A 23,630-nucleotide genomic window follows, 5' to 3' on the forward strand; every position below is an offset into this window, starting at 1 on the left:
GTATCTTTAACCTTAAACCAAAAACATTCTCCTCTAGAGTGTAAATACCTTTCTATGAAATATGAATAAATCTCTATGGAGTGTAAGAGCGAAAAACTGTCCGGCAACCTTCCATCCATCAATCAAGACAGTAAAATTCTCTCACGGTCCCTCTGCCCCAGGCAACCACCTTCGGTACTCCAGATAAACTCATAACCCATGTAAATGCATTTGAAAGTATGATGCAATTAAATACACATGTAAGCCCCTGCAAACAAAATCCTATCCAAAAACATCCACTGTAAGGCTGGTCAACCCATTGGACCGTACAGTGAAACTCTCCCTTCCTAGCCTCTCTGTCCCTAAACATTCACGAAATAAACAAAAACATCTAAGATCCTCACATGTATTCAATAACATCAAACATCATTCTACAAAAATTAATCCCTAAGAATATGACACAATTATGTATTACACATGTCTATATTTCATTGCAAACACTGGAATGTAGTCCACTACACTTCATCTCCCTGTAGTCTCCTCTTCCAATGGACTTGTTGATGATGGAATCAGCCACACCCTCCTTGTTTCATCTCCTCCAGTCATATTGTTTCATATTGTCCCTTCATATTGTCCTTGTTTGAGTATTTCAATCTCCATATGTTCCCCCAAATGCTTCTGGAAGAAAAGAAAAGAAACCAAACAGTATCTTTTCCAAAACAAACACTTTCAAATTGAACATCAATATCAACTAAGAATATAGAAATGATATATAAATGATGTATGAATCACATAAACCTATTCCCCCCTTTGATTCATAAATCATACCAACATCACCCTAATATTGAAAAAAAAAATAATAATTGAAAAATCATCAAATAATCAAAAATGATATTTATCCATCAGTTCCACTTGTCCATCTTTATCCAGATCAGGAACAGTCAACACCGGCATCTGAGTGTTGTCTCCAGGCATCACTCTCCAACCTATCTCAATATCATAGCTTTTTCAAATGTCAGTAACAAATTACAAACATCACACAGTGTTATCAAAGCTGCCATTAAATGTGATCCATCACTGCCCCTACTGGCCTCCCTGATCTTGCAACCAAATCTTCTCAGATCTCCCAAACACATCCCTTATATTCTTAAATGCATATATAACACTCGTGACATTATCTTGACTCAAAATATCTACTAATATTATCAATATGATCTTACCAAATGTTACACCATACCATGGAAAAAGAATCCCCCCTTCTCCCTTACATTCTCCTTCAATGATAGGCTTGAAGACTATGACATGTAGCAATGTTTCTTTTCATCCAATTTCAAATATAGCTTTTGATTTCTGTCCGGTGCTACCCCTCTTATAATGGTAGAAACCTCATATGGAAGCTTCAACGTTCACATGTAACAACATCCTGTCTATCCCTAAGGTAAGAATATATATACTTTATCACCCCAAACCCTCCAAATATCTTTACAATTCCCCATAGTCACATTGTCAGGCAAAAGCTAATCTTTTAACCATCAAAGTCCTGTTGTTCCTACTACCTGGAACATCAAAAAAATAACATATTTGTCATCTCTAACCTTATGTTCATACATACCCAAAGTTATCATATAGTCCTCACAATCTGATATTCCCATAAACATACCCCTTATATCCTATGTTCTATTAGAACAAAAACAACTTTTAGCCCTCAATGGTTACACCTAAAATGCTTCATTTACACTGTTACCTGATTTTTCTTTACCATCCAACAAATTCACACAAGTTAATTCACTTAACCCAATACCACCTAACCCTAGGCTTAAACAAATGTTTTGACAACGACATTATTTTATCTGTTACTGATTGTTGCTGATACCCCAGTCATGACAAAGCCTAAATTGACACATACTTGATAGAGGTCGAACGACCGTCTCTAACATGTTTGGTTGGAATCCTCAACAGACATGTACCCTCAAGATTCCTTACTGATATTACAGAATGAGCTGCTGGAACCTGCCCATCTATCTCTAATTTTCACAACAGAAGAATCAAACCACTCCCTTTAGTTTCTCTCTTCCCTAACGAGCGGTACTGATCAGATACATCTCCTTGTCTGTCATTAAAATCAAAGACCTCATCCTGTCCTCCATGATGAATCTATATTCTCTCTACTACTATCTGCTCTCCTATTTTAACCCTATTCGTACTATCATTGACAGCACTCTCCATCCGTAACATAAACCCCTGAGTCCTTCTTGCTACCCCTTTAATTTCAGAAAAGTTGTTGTCGGTGTCATACTTCCTACATTTGCTTATTGCCATCGTATCATTAATCCCTTCCAAAGTTACCATTAAAGTAGTTGATTTAGCTGATGTATCAACACTCTTCACTACCGATATCCTATGTGTATTATTTACTGTTGGAGTGACTACTGTAACATATTCTTCCTGAACTCCTTTGGTGCCTGTGAAACTTCAACAGATTTCAAATCTTCCATCATAAGCGTCACTTTACGAATTACATAGCCTTTTAACCAATAATTCTTAACCGGAACAAATTCTAATGCTTGCCCTAGATAAGTATACATATATTCTCCCTGACCTTTCTCTGTAACATTACGCCAAATAAGTGAACAGTCACTCCTAACCTCTTCCACTTCATATCGTTGTACAAACTATCCCTCCTTTGACTAAGGGACACCGCTTCTACATCTGGTCCTGATAACAATACTTCTTCTCCATAATTATCTCTCCCTATGGGAGAAACGTCCCCATCCTAACCCTAAAATTGGCGCTGGAGCTATTGGTTCCCTTATAATCAAATGCGATATATTTATGGCTTTAATAACTATCAATGTTGAAAGAGTTAACTTGCTTCTCACTGTTGTTATAATAGACTGAAGTGTTAATGTCCTTAGTTACTCCTAGTTTTTCCCCAAAGAAAAAAGTTGTCTTTGCTTGTACTTCCATCTATCACCACTAGTGTCACTTTTTCCCCACTCTCAGTCCTTTCTCTAATCCCTGATTTTCAAACTTTTGATTATAAAAAATACACCTACAATTACCTTGATCTCCCTACTCTAAAGTGTCATTCACCATTATTCTCTCTCTCTTATTACTAACTTTGAAACTTAGCTTACTGTCTTAGAGTTCCTTCAACCTAGTCCTCCTAACTTATTTTAATCTAATGTTTTCTCTCATAACATTTAAAACTTTTTCCCCTGAGTTATTCACAAAATCTCTTACCACCAAATTTTTAGAATATGTGATTGGGACAGTTCCCCACCTGCTTCTGACTCATTACACACAGACTTGGCAAACGACTAAACACCTTTTAGCCTAGCCTGAAATCTCTTAGTGTAAGAATGTAACCCAGAATAAACAATGCATCTCTTTCCAATACTGCAATAACAGTATCTTCTAATATTAGTATCTTAAGAGTAATTAACTGTTTTACTACCTCAAATCCCTATCCTAATTAGTTATCAATTAGTGAGATGTTTAACCTCTTTAGGCTGAACCCAGATAAGTTTTTCCACTATTCACCATCACTTCTAATGGTCGGTTGTTTTTACTTCACTTGTTAGCTATTTTCTCTTCTTCTCTAATCGGTGCTCTCAGCTGGCACCCCCCTTCCGGATCTTCTAGACACTAACAGGTGATCTTCACTTGCTCCTTTATCTTCCTCTGTTGTTTTCTCCCGACTTGTTGCATTAACAGGTAAAGTACCCAATCTGTCCACAATTATAACAGTCTTCTGAAAGTTGCTGGAAGTGTAGCTGAAATCTTCCTCCTCCTATTTCTTCTCGTCCTCTTCCTCTCCAATTCTGTGTCTGTCCAGAAATTGGCTGTGGATATGAATCAACTGATGCCGCCCTTGGTGGCTGATACAATTGCATTTGATATTGTTCAGTTGAAGCTGTAACAGTGATTGTTGATTTGGTTCACTCTGATTCTTCATAACCAAAACTTATCTTCTCCACCCGTTGTATGATTGAGTTTTCAGAGAGTTTCTTGGTCCTGTTCCTTCTCGTCGTTGACATATCAGTATTCTTCAACCTTAGTTCTAAGTTCTGTCCTCGAAATATCATCTTCCATCATCTTCTTACTTTTCTTCTGTGATCGTCGTTTCTGCTTGTCCTCTATCTATTATTCGTCTTCATCTCTGATGCCATAATCACCCTGCTGGATGATCACTGGAAGCTTCCTTCTCATAAGGTGGGTGTCTTTTTGCTGAATCCGTATGTGAGAAAGGTGTACTAACTTCTGCCATTAGTTTTTCTAACACTACTTTCTAACACTACTTTAGTTAAAGGATTACTATTTTTTCCCTATATCAATCGGTGTAATCACCTTCATCTAGCCTTGCTGTCCTTTCTCCCCATTGTAACAACCCTTTTATATTCCTTTATTATGAATTATCTTATTTTAGACTGTATAGCCTATGGCTTCCCTCCTGTAATTATTAATATAAACCTAACAACTCCAAATAAATCCAAATAAACTCCAAATAAATCAATTAAAAATCATGAATAATTAAAACCAATTTTTATTCCTATGTCACCAATTTATCAATTAGTGTTGGCTATCTTACCACAACCCATCAAATGCAAGTAAATGTAAGTTAGTCAACTTCAAAGCAATCCCAAAAACAAAGCCTCTAACCCTATCATTACTCCAATTCCCATAACCCCTTGCTCTATCAGCTCTATCAACACCTAATTATCTTAAATTTACAAAATAATGTCAGTCCTCGATTCCCAACACAATTCCCATCAAACCCCAGTGATGCACAGAGCCTGAAATGCAATTTTTAATGAATCATTTGCCAAGCCTATGTAAAATCGTCATAACATCACATATTTTGTTAGGATGATTTTGTGAACTAGCCTGATCTCTGATCCGATCGTCTGACTCTGCCTCGTCACACCTTGTCACGTGACGCACGTCAGTCACACGTTAGCCCCTCCTCTCTCCTGTCGTATCGTATTGCTCCACTCATATGACAGAAAAACAGAGACACAGAAACAGCTTTTAGTAGTTAATGCAATCACTGAGTTATTTCAACCATATTCAATATTCCTTCGTTCACCCATTATTCACTCTAAGACTAACCCAGAACTAAATAGATCGCTCAAAAACATTTTTATTTAATTTTAATCCGTCATTTAATTCAATGCATTATACTTCGCCAACATATAGTTAATTTATAAATGTACTACATCTCAACAACTAGTTTCTTGTTCGAATAACAGTTACTTTAACGATTTTAAAAGATTCGTGTCCACCTTCCACTTATCTGTAGCTATTTCACCCCTGCAGGGAAACCCCAAAGACCTATGACCCTTACCCAAAATGCCGTGTTCTGTAGGCTTAGCACAACCGCATGTTGTAGTTTTAGCCCCGTAAAATCAAACGCATGCGCACATCCACTTTTTTATACCTTATACTCACACAATTACACATAACAGAGCTCACATTTGCGTAGAACTTTCAGTTCCACCACATACAAACAAGTTTAAGAGGCTTGAATCCATCGCAGTGGACCTCTAAGGTTAAAGTTATCATGTAGCACGCAACACAATTAGCATTTAGCAATTAGCATTTAGCCGTAGCTTTAGGTACACTGTGACACCACACACATTTAGCATTTAGCATTAGCATTAGCCTTTAGCTAACTGCGGCCTACAACATGTAACAAAACCCCGCATTGCGTCTTTAATTGATTACTGTTTCGTTTGCCCTAAATTTATTCTGCCGTGAGTATGGCTATTTAAATGAGCGGTTCCACCCACGCAAATATCCCGTCGGACAGAAGATGAGCAGCCAACCCCCAAATAAATTTTCAACCAAACCCCAGTCCCAGACTGACCTGAAAACTCCTAATGCATTTCCAGGATTTTGGCCCACCCTTCGGTCGCCCCGTTCGTCACGAGGGCTTATCTAAACCTGCAATGCTCTAAAATTGTATACATATCTTGGCCCCGACTGTTCTTGACTTACTATTCAAGCAACACATCTCTATAAACAATCCATAAACTCTAACCACTTTTGCGCTATTTTTAAAATTTGTATAATGATTAGCCAGACCCCTCAGTCATCAGCAACAACACCACCAGAGGCACGGTCGTAATGGTACATTCCTCCAGTGTACACAAGCAGTAACAAAACTAACAACTTAGCTGTGTTTGGTCGGGTCATGACTCCAGACCGAAGTTAGCTTGAGTTAGCTTGGCGACTCCAAATGCAGCAAAGAAGGATTGCAGAACCACTCCTGGCAAGCTCGCCATTTGTCGTATCGAGTGAGTGGTGGCAATTATTGCTGATGAACAAAAGGAGTCTGCTCATACGGAACGTTGATCATAAGGTTTATTCAGATCACAAGCTTCAGCATGAGTGACAGACTCGCGAGGTCTGGAGAGCAGTGTCCTCCAATTCTAATGGCTGCTCTGCCCTCTCTTCTTCGTGTACCCCTATTTATAAACAATGCAACAAGATGGGCTCCCTCTTCTGGCCAATCACCAGTCTCCCCTGTCTACAACACACACTTCCTGTCTATTGTATATGACATTATACTAAACATTGCCTTTTGATACTAACATAACCAACATTCCATTTCTTCATGAAAAACATTTAACAAAGACATAATCTTAATACACTACACTAACAATGTAACTCTCAAAGATCTATGGTTGGTTAATGATGATGGACAACATCACTTGTGCCTGGTCCAAAGACATCGCAGAACATCTTCTTGTGTTTCCAGTAACTTGTAGTGCAACACAACCTCACAAATCACGTTACAATCCTGCAGAGGATACAGAGATGATAGGGGTACACACTCGATGGGCCTCGGAGTGCGTGGCAGAGGGTTTAAGTGTTTCCAGATGTAGAGATGTAAAGTAAACATGTTGAGTAACCCAGGCAGCCACTGTTCCACTATTACAACATTACAGAGAGAACGATGCATGTCCCCAGTCCCGGAGCAGGACCTATACCTGGGGTTAAGTACTGAAGGATCACTGTAGCGAAGAATAAATTGTGTCTATGGTGTGATGTGATGGACAGAATTAATCTTTACCTGACATTGAAGTTGGCATATCCCTCTCTGGCCAGTAGCTGTGGTAACAAGCTACTAAGCTATATGGAATTGGTTTAAGAAGGTCATACCTAGGATCATTTAGCTATTTGATTTTGAATTTTAAGACCCCATAAAGTATCCCCAAAATATCTTTAAAAATTATTTGATGGAAAAGAATGTATGACCTTACTGCTATTAGCCCACAGAAATGCATTGAATAATAGATTCACTACATGGAACAACAGAATCCCCCCGGAATATCAAAAGGAATTGTTCTGAAGTGTCTCCTATATCTGAGCCATATAAGAATAATCAGATTTTAAAAATATATATACACTGCTCAAAAAAATAAAGGGAACACTTAAACAACACATCCTAGATCTGAATGAATGAAATAATCTTATTTAATACTTTTTTCTTTACATAGTTAAATGTGCTGACAACAAAATCACACAAAAATTATCAATGGAAATCAAATTTATCAACCCATGGAGGTCTGCATTTGAAGTCACCCTCAAAATTAAAGTGGAAAACCGCACTACAGGCTAATCCAACTTTGATGTAATGTCCTTAAAACAAGTCAAAATGAGGCTCAGTAGTGTGTGTGGTCTCCACGTGCCTGTATGACCTCCCTACAACGCCTGGGCATGCTCCTGATGAGGTGGCGGATGGTCTCCTGAGGGATCTCCTCCCAGACCTGGACTAAAGCATCCGCCAACTCCTGGACAGTCTGTGGTGCAACGTGGCGTTGGTGGATGGAGCGAGACATGATGTCCCAGATGTGCTCGATTGGATTCAGGTCTGGGGAACGGGCGGGCCAGTCCATAGCATCAATGCCTTCCTCTTGCAAGAACTGCTGACACACTCCAGCCACATGAGGTCTAGCATTGTCTTGCATTAGGAGGAACCCAGGGCCAACCGCACCAGCATATGGTCTCACAAGGGGTCTGAGGATCTCATCTCGGTACCTAATGGCAGTCAGGCTACCTCTGGCGAGCACATGGAGGGCTGTGCGGCCCCCCAAAGAAATGCCACCCCACACCATGACTGACCCACCGCCAAACCGGTCATGTTGCAGGCAGCAGATCGTTCTCAACGGCGTCTCCAGACTCTGTCACGTCTGTCACGTGCTCAGTGTGAACCTGCTTTCATCTGTGAAGAGCACAGGGCGCCAGTGGCGAATTTGCCAATCTTAGTGTTCTCTGACAAATGCCAAACGTCCTGCACGGTGTTGGGCTGTAAGCACAACCCCCACCTGTGGACGTTGGGCCCTCATACCACCCTCATGGAGTCTGTTTCTGACCGTTTGAGCAGACACATACACATTTGTGGCCTGCTGGAGGTCATTTTGCAGGGCTCTGGCAGTGCTCCTCCTGCTCCTCCTTGCACAAAGGCGGAGGTAGCGGTCCTGCTGCTGGGTTGTTGCCCTCCTATGGCCTCCTCCACGTCTCCTGATGTACTGGCCTGTCTCCTGGTAGCGCCTCCATGCTCTGGACACTATGCTGACAGACACAGCAAACCTTCTTGCCACAGCTCGCATTGATGTGCCATCCTGGATGAGCTGCACTACCTGAGCCACTTGTGTGGGTTGTAGACTCCGTCTCATGCTACCACTAGAGTGAAAGCACCGCCAGCATTCAAAAGTGACCAAAACATCAGCCAGGAAGCATAGGAACTGAGAAGTGGTCTGTGGTCACCACCTGCAGAACCACTTCTTTATTGGGGGTGTCTTGCTAATTGCCTATAATTTCCACCTGTTGTCTATTCCATTTGCACAACAGCATGTGAAATGTATTGTCAATCAGTGTTGCTTCCTAAGTGGACAGTTTGATTTCACAGAAGTGTGATTGACTTGGAGTTACATTGTGTTGTTTAAGTGTTCCCTTTATTTTTTTGAGCACTGTATATTCCTGCACAGGCAGGAACCATAACTAAAATACAGAAGAGAGGGAATGGAAGGAGCCGTTAAACAATGATTGGTATAGATGAGTACAATATATTACATTACAATTAAATAAAGAAAATAGTCTAATATGCACCACATCTCCGTTTAAAGAATTAACAGTAGTTCAAAATCTTCACAGTTACCAGGACTGTGTGCTAGGATTCAATCACAACTTTTGTAATATTTAGGAAATTCTAACTATAAACAATTTTATGATCAACCAGGATGAGGAGAGAAGTGTAAGCAATTGTTAGAATAGGAACAAGGAAAAGGGAAATATCAGAGTAATATCAAATAGACTATGAGGAAATATAGGAATGTTACAATAAAACAATTGGGTTATATAATTTGGGAGAAATCAAGGGAGAATGTGAAACTAGGGGGCGTTTAAACAGATAGCCTTTGGAATACAGGGACCCCTCAAAGAAAAATCTATCAGGCAGCAGGATCAAGTATTATAAATGGGTATTAAGAATGAGTGATGAAACGTAATGATTTGTCATATAGACAATGTTAATAGGGATGTTTTGGATTGGAAATTAACTCAACTAAACTGTTATGATCTGTCCTTTCCTGAGGTTACTACGGATGGTGTCGTAATGCATAGCAGAGATAATTCAGTCCGAAAACCCTCTACCCGGCTGAATAGGAACAACAAAGGCGTTGAAGACGTTCCTGTCCAACACCACCTCTGCCAGGAGACCTGAATCCAGCATCAAATCAAAGCAATCAATTTCCTTCTCTTTTGTGCCTTTTCTCTCAAGAATGTGACAGGAGTCCATGTGGAGTGAGCAGGAAGAGAGAGGTCTATGCCAATGCAACGTTCTTCGTAGTTTGGGTATACTGGTTGGCAAATGGACAAAATAGAATGGTGGTAGAGGTGAGGTGGTTCAGGTGTGACATTGGAATTGGGACATTGCCATGGGCAATCCAAGATGAACTATGAAGCTATCTGAAGAACATAATGAAGACGCCAGAAGATTGAGTGCCGGTAGAGGAAGGGAGTGTTAGTTGAGGTAGTATGTTGATTAAGGAGGTATTATACACTGCTAAATTTATAGTAATTTAGACTAGGAATGCATTAAGATACTGATCTGTTGTGATTCTCGTTATGAGGAAGTTAATGCTAGAATTATGATAATATAAATATACATTCCGCCAGTGTCAATATGTGCCACGGTGAGAGTTTTTACTTTGAATGATGGAACCAAGGTGACTAACTAAGAATTGTCATTCTAAAGTTGTTTTGGGTAATTAATTTGATTATGATTATGAATTATAAGTGGATTGATTGATCTGAATAAGTTATACATATTAATGTCTAATGATGTTGACATTGCAATTAATTAGATTAGATATTGATATTGATTATTTTGATCGTTATACTAATTGTGATATGGGTAAAAAAAAGGTTATGTAAGCTAAAGATGTTGACACCATTCTTAACATTACATTTACATTTTAGTCATTTAGCAGACGCTCTTATCCAGAGCGACTTACAGGAGCAATTAGGGTTAAGTGCCTTGCTCAAGGGCACATTAACGTCATTTAGCAGACGCTCTTAGCCAGAGCGACTCACAAATTGGTGCGTTCACCCTATAGCCAGTGGGATAACCACTTTACAATTTTTTTTGGGGGGGGGGGGGGGGGGGGTAGAAGGATTACTTTATCCTATCCCAGGTATTCCTTAAAGAGGTGGGGTTTCAAATGTCTCCGGAAGGTGGTGAGTGACTCCGCTGTCCTGGCGTCGTGAGGGAGCTTGTTCCACCATTGGGGTGCCAGAGCAGCGAACAGTTTTGACTGGGGTGAGCGGGAACTATGCTTCCGCAGAGGAAGGGGAGCTAGCAGGCCAGAGGTGGATGAACGCAATGCCCTCGTTTGGGTGTAGGGACTGATCAGAGCCTGAAGGTACAGAGGTGCCGTTCCCCTCACTGCTCCATAGGCAAGCACCATGGTCTTGTAGCGGATGCGAGCTTCAACTGGAAGCCAGTGGAGTGTGCGGAGGAGCGGGGTGACGTGAGAGAACTTGGGAAGGTTGAACACCAGACGGGCTGCGGCATTCTGGATGAGTTGTAGGGGTTTAATGGCACAGGCAGGGAGGCCAGCCAACAGCGAGTTGCAGTAGTCCAGACGGGAGATGACAAGTGCCTGGATTAGGACCTGTGCTGCTTCCTGTGTAAGGCAGGGTCGTACTCTCCGAATGTTGTAGAGCATGAACCTGCAGGAGCGGGTCACCGCCTTGATGTTGGCGGAGAACGACAGGGTGTTGTCCAGGGTCACGCCTAGGCTCTTCGCACTCTGGGAGGAGGACACAGCGGAGTTGTCAACCGTGATGGCGAGATCATGGAACGGGCAGTCCTTCCCCGGGAGGAAGAGCAGCTCCGTCTTGCCAGGGTTCAGCTTGAGGTGGTGATCCGTCATCCATACTGATATGTCTGCCAGACATGCAGAGATGCGATTCGCCACCTGGTTATCAGAAGGGGGAAAGGAGAAGATTAGTTGTGTATCGTCAGCGTAGCAATGATAGGAGAGGCCATGTGAGGATATGACAGAGCCAAGTGACTTGGTGTATAGGGAGAAAAGGAGAGGGCCTAGAACTGAGCCCTGGGGGACACCAGTGGTGAGAGCACGTGGTGCGGAGACAGCTTCTCGCCACGCCACTTGGTAGGAGCGACCGGTCAGGTAGGACGCAATCCAGGAGTGAGCCGCGCCGGAGATGCCCAGCTCGGAGAGGGTGGAGAGGAGGATCTGATGGTTCACAGTATCAAAGGCAGCAGACAGGTCTAGAAGGACAAGAGCAGAGGAGAGAGAGTTAGCTTTAGCAGTGCGGAGAGTCTCCGTGACACAGAGAAGAGCAGTCTCAGTTGAATGACCAGTCCTGAAACCTGATTGGTTTGGATCAAGAAGGTCATTCTGAGACAGATAGCAAGAGAGTTGGCTAAAGACGGCACGCTCAATAGTTTTGGAAAGAAAAGAAAGAAGGGATACTGGTCTGTAGTTGTTGACATCAGTGGGGTCGAGTGTTGGTTTTTTGAGAAGGGGAGCAACTCTCGCTCTCTTGAAGACGGAAGGGACATGGCCAGCGGTCAAGGATGAGTTGATCAGCGAGGTGAGGTAGGGGAGAAGGTCACCGGAGATGGTCTGGAGAAGGGAGGAGGGGATGGGGTCAAGCGGGCAGGTTGTTGGGCGGCCTGCAGTCACAAGTCGCAGGATTTTATCTGGAGAGAGAGGGGAGAAAGAAGTCAAAGCATAGGGTAGGGCAGTGTGAGCAGGACCAGCAGTGTCATTAGACTTAACAAACGAGGATCGGATGTCGTCAACCTTCTTTTCAAAGTGGTTGACGAAGTCATCCACAGAGAGAGAGGAGGGGGGGGGGGGGGGGGAGGATTCAGGAGGGAGGAAAATGTGGCAAAGAGCTTCCTAGGGTTAGAGGCAGATGCTTGGAATTTAGAGTGGTAGAAGGTGGCCTTAGCAGCAGAAACAGATGACGAAAATGTAGAGAGGAGGGAGTGAAAAGATGCCAGGTCGGCAGGGAGTTTAGTTTTCTTCCATTTCCGCTCCGCTGCCCGGAGCTCTGTTCTGTGAGCTCGCAATGAGTCATCAAGCCACGGAGCTGGAGGGGAGGACCGAGCCGGCCGGGAGGATAGGGGACACAGAGAGTCAAAGGATGCAGAAAGGGAGGAGAGGAGGGTTGAGGAGGCAGAATCAGGAGATTGGAGGGAGAAGGATTGAGCAGAGGGAAGAGATGATAGGATGGAAAAGGAGAGAGTAGTGGGAGAGAGAGAGCGAAGGTTGCGGCGGCGCATTACCATCTGTGTAGGGGCAGAGTGAGTAGTGTGGGAGGAGAGCGAGAGAGAAAAGGAAACAAAGTAGTGGTCGGAGACATGGAGGGGAGTTGCAGTGAGATTAGTAGAGGAGCAGCATCTAGTGAAGATGAGGTCAAGCGTATTGCCTGCCTTGTGAGTAGGGGGGGACGGTGAGAGGGTGAGGTCAAAAGAGGAGAGGAGTGGAAAGAAGGAGGCAGAGAGAAATGAGTCAAATGTGGACATAGGGAGGTTGAAATCCCCCAAAACTGTGAGGGGTGAGCCATCCTCAGGAAAGGAACTTATCAAGGCGTCAAGCTCATTGATGAACTCTCCAAGGGAACCTGGAGGGCGATAGATGACAAGGATATTAAGCTTAAATGGGCTAGTGACTGTGACAGCATGGAATTCAAATGAGGAGATAGACAGATGGGTTAGGGGAAAAATTGAGAATGTCCACTTGGGAGAGATGAGGATTCCTGTACCACCACCCCTCTGACCAGATGCTCTCGGGGTATGCGAGAACACATGGTCAGACGAGGATAGATATTATTGTTAAGATAAAGTTGCATATTTTGATGTGTTAGGATACTAATACATACAGTGGGGAGAACAAGTATTTGATACACTGCCGATTTTGCAGGTTTTCCTACTTACAAAGCATGTAGAGGTCTGTAATTTTTATCATAGGTACACTTCAACTGTGAGAGACGGAATCTAAAACAAAAATCCAGAAAATCAAATTGTATGATTTTTAAGTAATTAATTTGCATTTTATTGCATGACATAAGTATTTGATCACCTACCAATCAGTAAGAATTCCGGCTCTCACAGACCTGTTAGTTTTTCTTTAAGAAGCCCTCCTGTTCTCCACTCATTACCTGTATTAACTGCACCTGTTTGAACACGTTACCTGTATAAAAGACACCTGTCCACACACTCAATCAAACAGACTCCAACCTCTCCACAATGGCCAAGACCAGAGATCTGTGTAAGGACATCAGGGATAAAATTGTAGACCTGCACAAGGCTGGGATGGGCTATAGGACAATAGGCAAGCAGCTTGGTGAGAAGGCAACAACTGTTGGCGCAATTATTAGAAAATGGAAGACGTTCAAGATGACGGTCAATCATCCTCGGTCTGGGGCTCCATGCAAGATCTCACCTCGTGGGGCATCAATGAACATAAGGAAGGTGAGGGATCAGCCCAGAACTACACGGCAGGACCTGGTCAATGACCTGAAGAGAGCTGGGACCACAGTCTCAAAGAAAACCATTAGAAACACACTACGTCGTCATGGATTAAAATCCTGCAGCGCACGCAAGGTCCCTCTGCTCAAGCCAGCGCATGTCCAGGCCCTTCTGAAGTTTGCCAATGACAATCTGGATGATCCAGAGGAGGAATGGGAGAAGGTCATGTGGTCTGATGAGACAAAAATAGAGCTTTTTGGTCTAAATTCCACTCGCCATGTTTGGAGGAAGAAGAAGGATGAGTACAACCCCAAGAACACCATCCCAACCGTGAAGCATGGAGGTGGAAACATTATTCTTTGGGGATGCTTTTATGCAAAGGGGAAAGGACGACTGCACCGTATTGAGGGGAGGATGGATGGGGCCATGTATCGCGAGATCTTGGCCAACAACCTCCTTCCCTCAGTAAGAGCATTGAGGATGGGTTGTGGCTGGGTCTTCCAGCATGACAACAACCTGAAACACACAGCCAGGGCAACTAAGGAGTGGCTCTGTAAGAAGCATCTCAAGGTCCTGGAGTGGCCTTGCCAGTCTCCAGACCTTAACCCAATAGAAAATCTTTGGAGGGAGCTGAAAGTCTGTATTGCCCAGCGACAGACCCGAACCCTGAAGGATCTGGAGAAGGTCTGTATGGAGGAGTGGGCCAAAATCCCTGCTGCAGTGTGCGCAAACCTGGTCAAGACCTACAGGAAACGTATGATCTCTGTAATTGCAAACAAAGGTTTCTGTACCAAATATTAAGTTCTGCTTTTCTGATGTATCAAATATTTATGTCATGCAATAAAATGCTAATTAATTACTTAAAAATCATACAATGTGATTTTCTGGAGTTTTGTTTTAGATTCCGTCTCTCACAGTTGAAGTGTACCTATGATAAAAATTACAGACCTCTACATGCTTTGTAAGTAGGAAAACCTGCAAAATCGGCAGTGTATCAAATACTTGTTCTCCCCACTGTATATGGGAAATGCTACAACTAAACAAAAGTGGGGAGCTATGTTTACAAAGATGGCAATCATGATAGGCATACCACTTGTAGTAATGGGAATGTTATTTTGCTGTATACTACCCCTGTTAAAATCATTTGTTGATCCAAACCACAGTAAAACAAATGACTGTACAGATCATTGTTACTAGTTCAGCCAAAGAAATACACCCAGTTCAGGGAGCTCCAGGACAGTATGTAAATGAATATGGGACATTTTGTAAATGTTTAAAGGAGGACCAATGAACTGTCCATTTGGGAATTTTAAATGTTTGTATGGAGTTGTTCCTGGGGGTGGATGGGCTTGCCATGGTTACAAAGCCCAATAGAAACATTTGGAGGTTAATTTAGAGGAAAACCTTCCAGACTTGTAACCAATACCTGACTGGGCTCTGGGTCCTCATCAGGATGGGTCAAGTAATGAGGAAGATATATTGATTTAAATATATGCACGTAAAATGTAACCACATATGGCAAGGCTAAGAATAAGTAAATGCACATGCTTACATTCATTTTTACAATTAATCTTTGTATTATTGGGACTTTGTTGGAAAGTCCCAAAGGGGGGATTATATAGAATGATTTTATGTATCATTAAGGCAAATATAGGGAGATGCCAAAGGTAAAATATAATAAAACATGTTTGATATTTTATAATCCAGATGCATGCTTAAATGAGGAATATAGCCATGCAGTATATGACTATGTTTTAAATGAACGTATGTGCTATTTCACAGGGGCTCTCAACCTGTGGCCCATGTACTTATTATGGACACAGTATGCTTTACATTAGTTCTTTTTTAAGAAGGGGCCTAAGCCACACAGCCAATAGAATGATAGAATGAGAGGCTTCATATAGAAAAAAGCATTCATGACCTTTTGGAGTGGACATTGTGTGACAGCTGGACGTTGGAAAAGAAGGGTGGTGCAGAACTAAAATAAGTTAGGAATTTGCCATAAGGGGGTAACTGTATATGCCATGTAAACATGTTTGTGCATTTGTGTGTGTATAAAAGGGAGCGCTAAGCCAAAGAGAGACAGCCGTTCCATGGAACTGCTCGGCTTTTGTTATTAGATAATAAAAGTCTAATTTTTGGATTCACAGGCTCCAGTTTCTTGAGAGACATTTTTGAGTTGACTACTTTTGAGTCAAATATTTATACGACACCATATTCTTTCAATTTTTTATAATGGATTTAATGGTGCTCCGTGGGATGTTCAAAGTTTCAAAAAAAATGTATAACCCAACCATGATCTGTACTTCTCCACAACTTTGTCCCTGACCTGTTTGGAGAGCTCCTTGGTCTTCATGGTGCCGCTTGCTTGGTGGTGCCCCTTGCTTAGTGGTGTTGCAGACTCTGGGGCCTTTCAGAACATGTGTATGTCCATTACATGAAATCCAAATAAAAATCAATTTAAATTACAGGTTGTAATGTAACAAAATAGGATAAACGCTAAGGGGGATGAATACTTTTGCAAGGCACAGTATTTTGTATTTTCTAATACTAAATACAGGAATTCTAATTAAACTGTGACAAAAAAGGCTACATGAGTTCAGGCCAGCGAAATACAAATTACAAAATGGGTATTGAAAGTATTGAAATACCTTTATCAAATACTGCCCGTTGTTGGCACTAGATATCTGCACTGTACATCAGCAACTGTTTAATAAACACTGTGCTTCCAGTAATGCACTGTAAATTCTACAAATACAGCATGTTACAGTAGTCAGGTGTCCAGTAATATGCTGTACATTTGTGTTACAATGAAGATCCTGTAAATCTATGGTAATTTACTGGCTTCTGTGCTGCCAGTTATTTACTGTAAAAATTACAGGAAATATTTTACAGTATAGCCTTGTCCTACCAACATGTTGTTGTTTACCTTAGTTTAATTTAGCAGATGCTTTTGTCTAGAGCAACTTACAGTCAGTGCATTTATCTAAGGTTGATTAAAAAAACACATCACAGTCATAGCACCTGGACTACTGTTCAGTCATGTGGTCAGGTGCCACAAAGAGGGACTTAGGGAAATTGTAATTGGCTCAGAACAGGCAGCACGGCTGGCCCTCGGATGTACACAGAGAGCAAACATTAATAATATGCATGTCTCCTGGCTCAGTGACTTCATCACTACTTGTATTCGTGAGAGGTATTGACATGTTAAAAGCACCGAGCTGTCTGTTTAAACGACTAGCACACAGCTCAGACACCCATACATACCCTACAAGACATGCCACCAGAGGTCTCTTCACAGTCCCCAAGTCCAGAACAGACTATGGGAGGCGTACAGTACTACATAGAGCCATGACTACATGAAACTCTATTCCACATCAGGTAACTGATGCAGATTAAAAATAAAAATAAAGATACAAATACACATTATGGAACAGCGGGTACTGTGAAGCAACACAAATATAGGCACAGACACATACATACACATAGTTTCCATTTTGATACCTCTTAATCAGTCCACACAATCTACATTCGAAATTCTCACTCTCTTGCCACATCTCCTGATCCCTTCTTTCAGACAAGTCCCTCTGATCTGCATTTAATCTGGACCCCCATTCTACACAGCATATCTCTTCCTACTAAATTTACTGGAATTTGTTCTGACACTAATATATGTACACATGTAGCTTTTTCCTGCTTTTTATTCTACTGGAACTGTCATACAGTGGGGAAAAAAAGTATTTAGTCAGCCACCAATTGTGCAAGTTCTCCCACTTAAAAAGATGAGAGAGGCCTGTAATTTTCATCATAGGTACACGTCAACTATGACAGACAAAATGAGAGAAAAAAAATCCAGAAAATCACATTGTAGGATTTTTAATGAATTTATTTGCAAATTATGGTGGAAAATAAGTATTTGGTTAATAACAAAAGTTTCTCAGTACTTTGTTATATACCCTTTGTTGGCAATGACACAGGTCAAACGTTTTCTGTAAGTCTTCACAAGGTTTTCACACACTGTTGCTGGTATTTTGGCCCATTCCTCCATGCAGATCTCCTCTAGAGCAGTGATGTTTTGGGGCTGTCGCTGGGCAACACAGACTTTCAACTCCCTCCAAAGATTTTCTATGGGGTTGAGATCTGGAGACTCCAGGACCTTGAAATGCTTCTTACGAAGCCACTCCTTCGTTGCCCGGGCGGTGTGTTTGGGATCATTGTCATGCTGAAAGACCCAGCCACGTTTCATCTTCAATGCCCTTGCTGATGGAAGGAGGTTTTCACTCAAAATCTCACGATACATGGCCCCATTCATTCTTTCCTTTACACGGATCAGTCGTCCTGGTCGTCCTGGTTTTTACCAAAAAGTTCTATTTTGGATTCATCTGACCATATGACATTCTCCCAATCCTCTTCTGGACTCAAATCCTGCAGTGCTAGACGTGTCCCCCTGCTTAAGCCAGTACATGTCCAGGCCCGTCTGAAGTTTGCTAGAGTGCATTTGGATGATCCAGAAGAGGATTGGGAGAATGTCATATGGTCAGATGAAACCAAAATATAACTTTTTGGTCAAAACTCAACTCGTCGTGTTTGGAGGACAAAGAATGCTGAGTTGCATCCAAAGAACACCATACCTACTGTGAAGCATGGGGGTGGAAACATCATGCTTTGGGGCTGTTTTTCTGCAGAGGGACCAGGACGACTGATCCGTGTAAAGGAAAGAATGAATGGGGCCATGTATCGTGAGATTTTGAGTGAAAACCTCCTTCCATCAGCAAGGGCATTGAAGATGAAACGTGGCTGGGTCTTTCAGCATGACAATGATCCCAAACACACCGCCCGGGCAACGAAGGAGTGGCTTCGTAAGAAGCATTTCAAGGTCCTGGAGTGGCCTAGCCAGTCTCCAGATCTCAACCCCATAGAAAATCTTTGGAGGGAGTTGAAAGTCCGTGTTGCCCAGCGACAGCCCCAAAACATCACTGCTCTAGAGGAGATCTGCATGGAGGAATGGGCCAAAATACCAGCAACAGTGTGTGAAAACCTTGTGAAGACTTACAGAAAACGTTTGACCTGTGTCATTGCCAACAAAGGGTATATAACAAAGTATTGAGAAACTTTTGTTATTGACCAAATACTTATTTTCCACCATAATTTGCAAATAAATTCATTAAAAATCCTACAATGTGATTTTCTGGATTTTTCTCATTTTGTCTGTCATAGTTGACATGTACCTATGATGAAAATTACAGGCCTCTCTCATCTTTTTAAGTGGGAGAACTTGCACAATTGGTGGCTGACTAAATACTTTTTATCCCCACTGTAAGTAAGAACTTGGCTTACCTTTTTTTTTAAAGCGGCCGCTTTTGTTTGTATGGTCCGTCCAAGCCGTTTCACAACCACAGATGTACACCATCTCTGGTCCCTATTTTCAAGTCCTGGCAACGCTCGCCATTTATGTCGTAGAAATATTTTACTCAAAAGTAGTCAACTCAAAAATCTCTCTCAAGAAACTGGACCATAAATTAGACTTTTATTATCTAATAACAAAAGCCGAGCAGTTCCAAGGAATGGCTGTCTCTCTTTGGCTTAGTGCTCCCTTTTATACACACACAAATGCACAAACATACTTACATGGCATATACAGTTACCCCCTTATGGCAAATTCCTAACTTATTTTAGTTCTGCACCACCCTTCTTTTTCAACGTCCAGATGTCACACAATGTCCACTCCAAAAGGTCATGAATGCTTTATTCTATATGAAGCCTCTCATTCTATCATTATATTGGCTGTGTGGCTTAGGCCCCTTCTTAAAAAAGAACTAATGTAAAGCATACTGTGTCCATAATAAGTACATGGGCCACAGGTTGAGAGCCCCTGTGAAATAGCACCTACATCCATTTAAAACATAGTCATATACTGCATGGCTATATTCCTAATTTAAGCATGCATCTGGATTATAAAATATCAAACATGTTTATTATATTTTACCTTTGGCATCTCCCTACATTTGCCTTAATGATACATAAAATCATTCTATAATGGCACCACAACAAACCTGCCAAAAGAGGGCCGCCTACCAAAACTCACAGACCAGGCAAGGAGGGCGTTAATCAGAGAGGCAACAAAGAGACCAAAGATAACCCTGAAGGAGCTGCAACGCTCCACAGCGGATATTGGAGTATCTGTCCATAGGACCACTTTAAGCCGTACACTCCACAGAGCTGGGCTTTATGGAACAGTGGCCAGAAAAAAGCCATTGCTTAAAGAAAAAAATAAGCAAACAGGTTTGGTGTTCACCAAAAGGCATGTGGGCGACTCCCCAAACATATGGAAGAAGGTACTCTGGTCAGATGAGACAAAAATTTAGCTTTTTGGCCATCAAGTAAAATGTTATGTCTGGCGCAAACCCAACACCTCTCATCACCCCGAGAACATCATCCCCACAGTGAAGCATGGTGGTGGCAGCATCATGCTGTGTGGATGTTTTTCATCTGCATGGACTAGGAAACTGGTCAGAATTGAAGGAATGATGACTGGCTCTAAATACAGGGAAATTCTTGAGGGAAACCTGTTTCAGTCTTCAAGAGATTTGAGACTGGGACGGAGGTTTACCTTCCAGCAGGACAATGACCCTAAGCATACTGCTAAAGCAACACTCGAGTGGATTAAGGGGAAACATTTAAATGTCTTGGAATGGCCTAGTCAAAGCCCAGACCTCAATCCAATTGAGAATATGTGGTATGACTTAAAGATTGCTGTACACCAGCAAAACCCATCCAACTTGATGGAGCTGGAGCAGTTTTGCCTTGAAGAATGGGCAAAAATCCCAGTGCCTAGATGTGCCAAGCTTATAGAGACATACTCCAAGAGACTTGCAGCTGTAATTGCTGCAAAAGGTGGCTCTACAAAGTTTTAACTTTGGGGGGGTGAATAGTTATACACGCTCAAGTTCTGTTTTTTTGTCTTATTTCTTGTTTGTTTTACAATAAAACATATTTTTGCATCTTCAAAGTGGTAGGCATGTTGTGTAAATCAAATGATACAAACCCCCCAATAAATCAATTTTAATTCCAGGTTGTAAGGCAACAAAATAGGAAAAATGCCAAGGGGGGTTAATATTTTCGCAAGCCACTGTACATGTATTCTGAGGTGACCATATAATGAATGTTCAGCTCTCATGCCACCAATTACAAATGTAACTTGCACAGCCACTTGCTAGCATTATCAATCTATTATTAGTTTACCTGAGCATATGATGGGCTTTCAGATGTTCAAGGTCGGCTGTCTCCTCCCGTGGAAACGTTGAATTCGGTCTTGTTTGAATCTACACGATAAAAAATGTCTTTAAACGTTTCTCCCTTTTTGACTGGGTGGTGGATCGACATATCTCAGGACTATTTCCTGTTGAGACAATAAACTTAAGACAAACATGGAGCCGACAGTTTCTTCTGACACAAGGTTATTTACATTTCTGATCATTCTTAGTTTATTCTTGATACATTGCTATCTTGTTTTGGATTTTATATATTTTATATAAGACTTCAAACCATACAGAAGGGTCAACAGAAGCTCTGCCCTGTGAGAATCGCAGGAGATAAAGTGGTACTGCAGTCTGACTTTGCTCTCACATACCCAGCGCAGCCCTGATACTCTGCACTCATAAAAGCCTGGGTAAGACTCAAGTCTGGAAGAAAGGAATGTGAATGAGGTAACCAAAACATGAAATGATTCAGTTGAACCTTTTATCAAATCAAATCAAACCAAATTGTATTGTATTGGTCGCAAACACATATTTAGCAGATGTTATTGCGGGTTTAGCAAAGTGCTTGTGTTCGTAGCGCCAACAGTGCAGTGTGATGGGATGTATAGACATTATGGACAGTATGTGGATAGAATAGTTGATATGATGTGGGTATGAGGCCATTTCATAAGATATTGTGTGGAACTAGGTTAAAGTTAGTAGTGAGGAGTGATTCTTGATGCCACTAAGTCTGTGGTAGTAAATTCCAATCTGTCCAAGGAGGATAGTGGGGTTTATATTAGAATGATGGACGGATGGAACATCCTGCTTGGGAGTACAAGGTCATGACATAGAAGGGGTAGTGATCATTGATGATTGCCAGATGTTGGTCAAGGAATGTGTAACCTAGTGTATATAAACTGACAGAAGTCTGAGTGTGCTCAGTTCAGAATGGCAAGAGGCAAAGCACTGTCATTTTGTTATGCGAACCATGGTACCTATTAAATACTTATATGAACTCCCCACATAAGTGTCTAAATATATTCTTACATCCTCAGTTCTCAATAACAGAAACTCATCATAACAATAGTATATGTACAGCAATAGTTGAATAGGATGGCCTTGACTAGAATACAGTATATACATATGAAATGGGTAAAACCATATGTAAACATTTTTAAGGTGATCAGTGTTCCATTATTAAGGTGACCAGTGTTCCATTATTAAGGTGACCAATGTTCCATTATTAAGGTGAGCAGTGTTCCATTATTAAGTGACCAGTGTTCCATTATTAAGGTGACCAGTGTTCCATTATTAAGGTGATCAGTGTTCCATTATTAAGTGACCAGTGTTCCATTATTAAGGTGACCAGTGTTCAGTTATTAAGGTGACCAGTGTTCCATTATTAAGGTGACCAGTGTTCCATTATTAAGTGACCAGTGTTCCCTTATTAAGGTGGCCAGTGTTAAATTATTAAGGTGATCAGTGTTCCATTATTAAGTGACCAGTGTTCCATGTCTATGTACTGTACATATGGCAGCAGACGCTAAGATGCAGGGATGAGTAACTGGGTGGTAGCAGTCTAGTGACAGTGACTCATTTCAGGGCAGGGTACTGGGTGGAGTCTGACGGCCTTGAGATAGAATCTGTTTTTCAGTCTCTGTCCCAGCTTTGATGCACCCATACTGATCTCGCCTTCCGGATGATAGCGGGGTGAACCCGAAGGCGAGGTCAGTACAGGTGCAATACATTGGTGTATTGATGTGGCCAATTTCAGTCAGTTACACAGGCCTGATTTATATGTAATGTCAGATATCTGCTACTGTGTATCCCAGCTGTAATTCACAACAGGAAGTTAAATGCAAGCCTTCCTAATCGTTCTCCAAATGCAGCCTTATTTTGAACTACTATCTCAACCGGTGTTCTTTTCTCCTTCTAACGTCCACTAAATGCATATAAACTAACACGTAACTTTCTCAGAAAAAGAAGAGAAAGACAAATAGAAGACTCCTTCGGGGGTTTTGATAAAATAACGGGCAACTTTTAGTTTCACTTCCAGTGTTAGCAGTGGTCTAGTCCAGTTCAGACTATAGAATATAGTGGAGTATAGCCACTTGGCCTGATCAGTTCTGACCCGAGATGTGTAGTTTAGTAACAGAAGAGGGAAATTTGGACTTTTCAACATAATATCATTTTGTGGAACATGGCAAGCACCTCTTCGTGTTTTCTTAGGTATTGTTACCTTGGTTGTGACATTTAAAATCCAATTTCCAGTTGTAGCTGAATTACAAAGCAGTTCAATGCTTGTTTTGTAATCTGGTTGAAAGTAACTGAGGTATTTATCTGTATTTGATGCTTGAAATTCTAGCCGATCACTCAAAGCAACCAATAGGTTA

Source organism: Coregonus lavaretus (assembly GCF_964263955.1).
Source record: "Coregonus lavaretus genome assembly, chromosome: 39".
Classification (NCBI taxonomy): Eukaryota; Metazoa; Chordata; class Actinopteri; order Salmoniformes; family Salmonidae; genus Coregonus; species Coregonus lavaretus.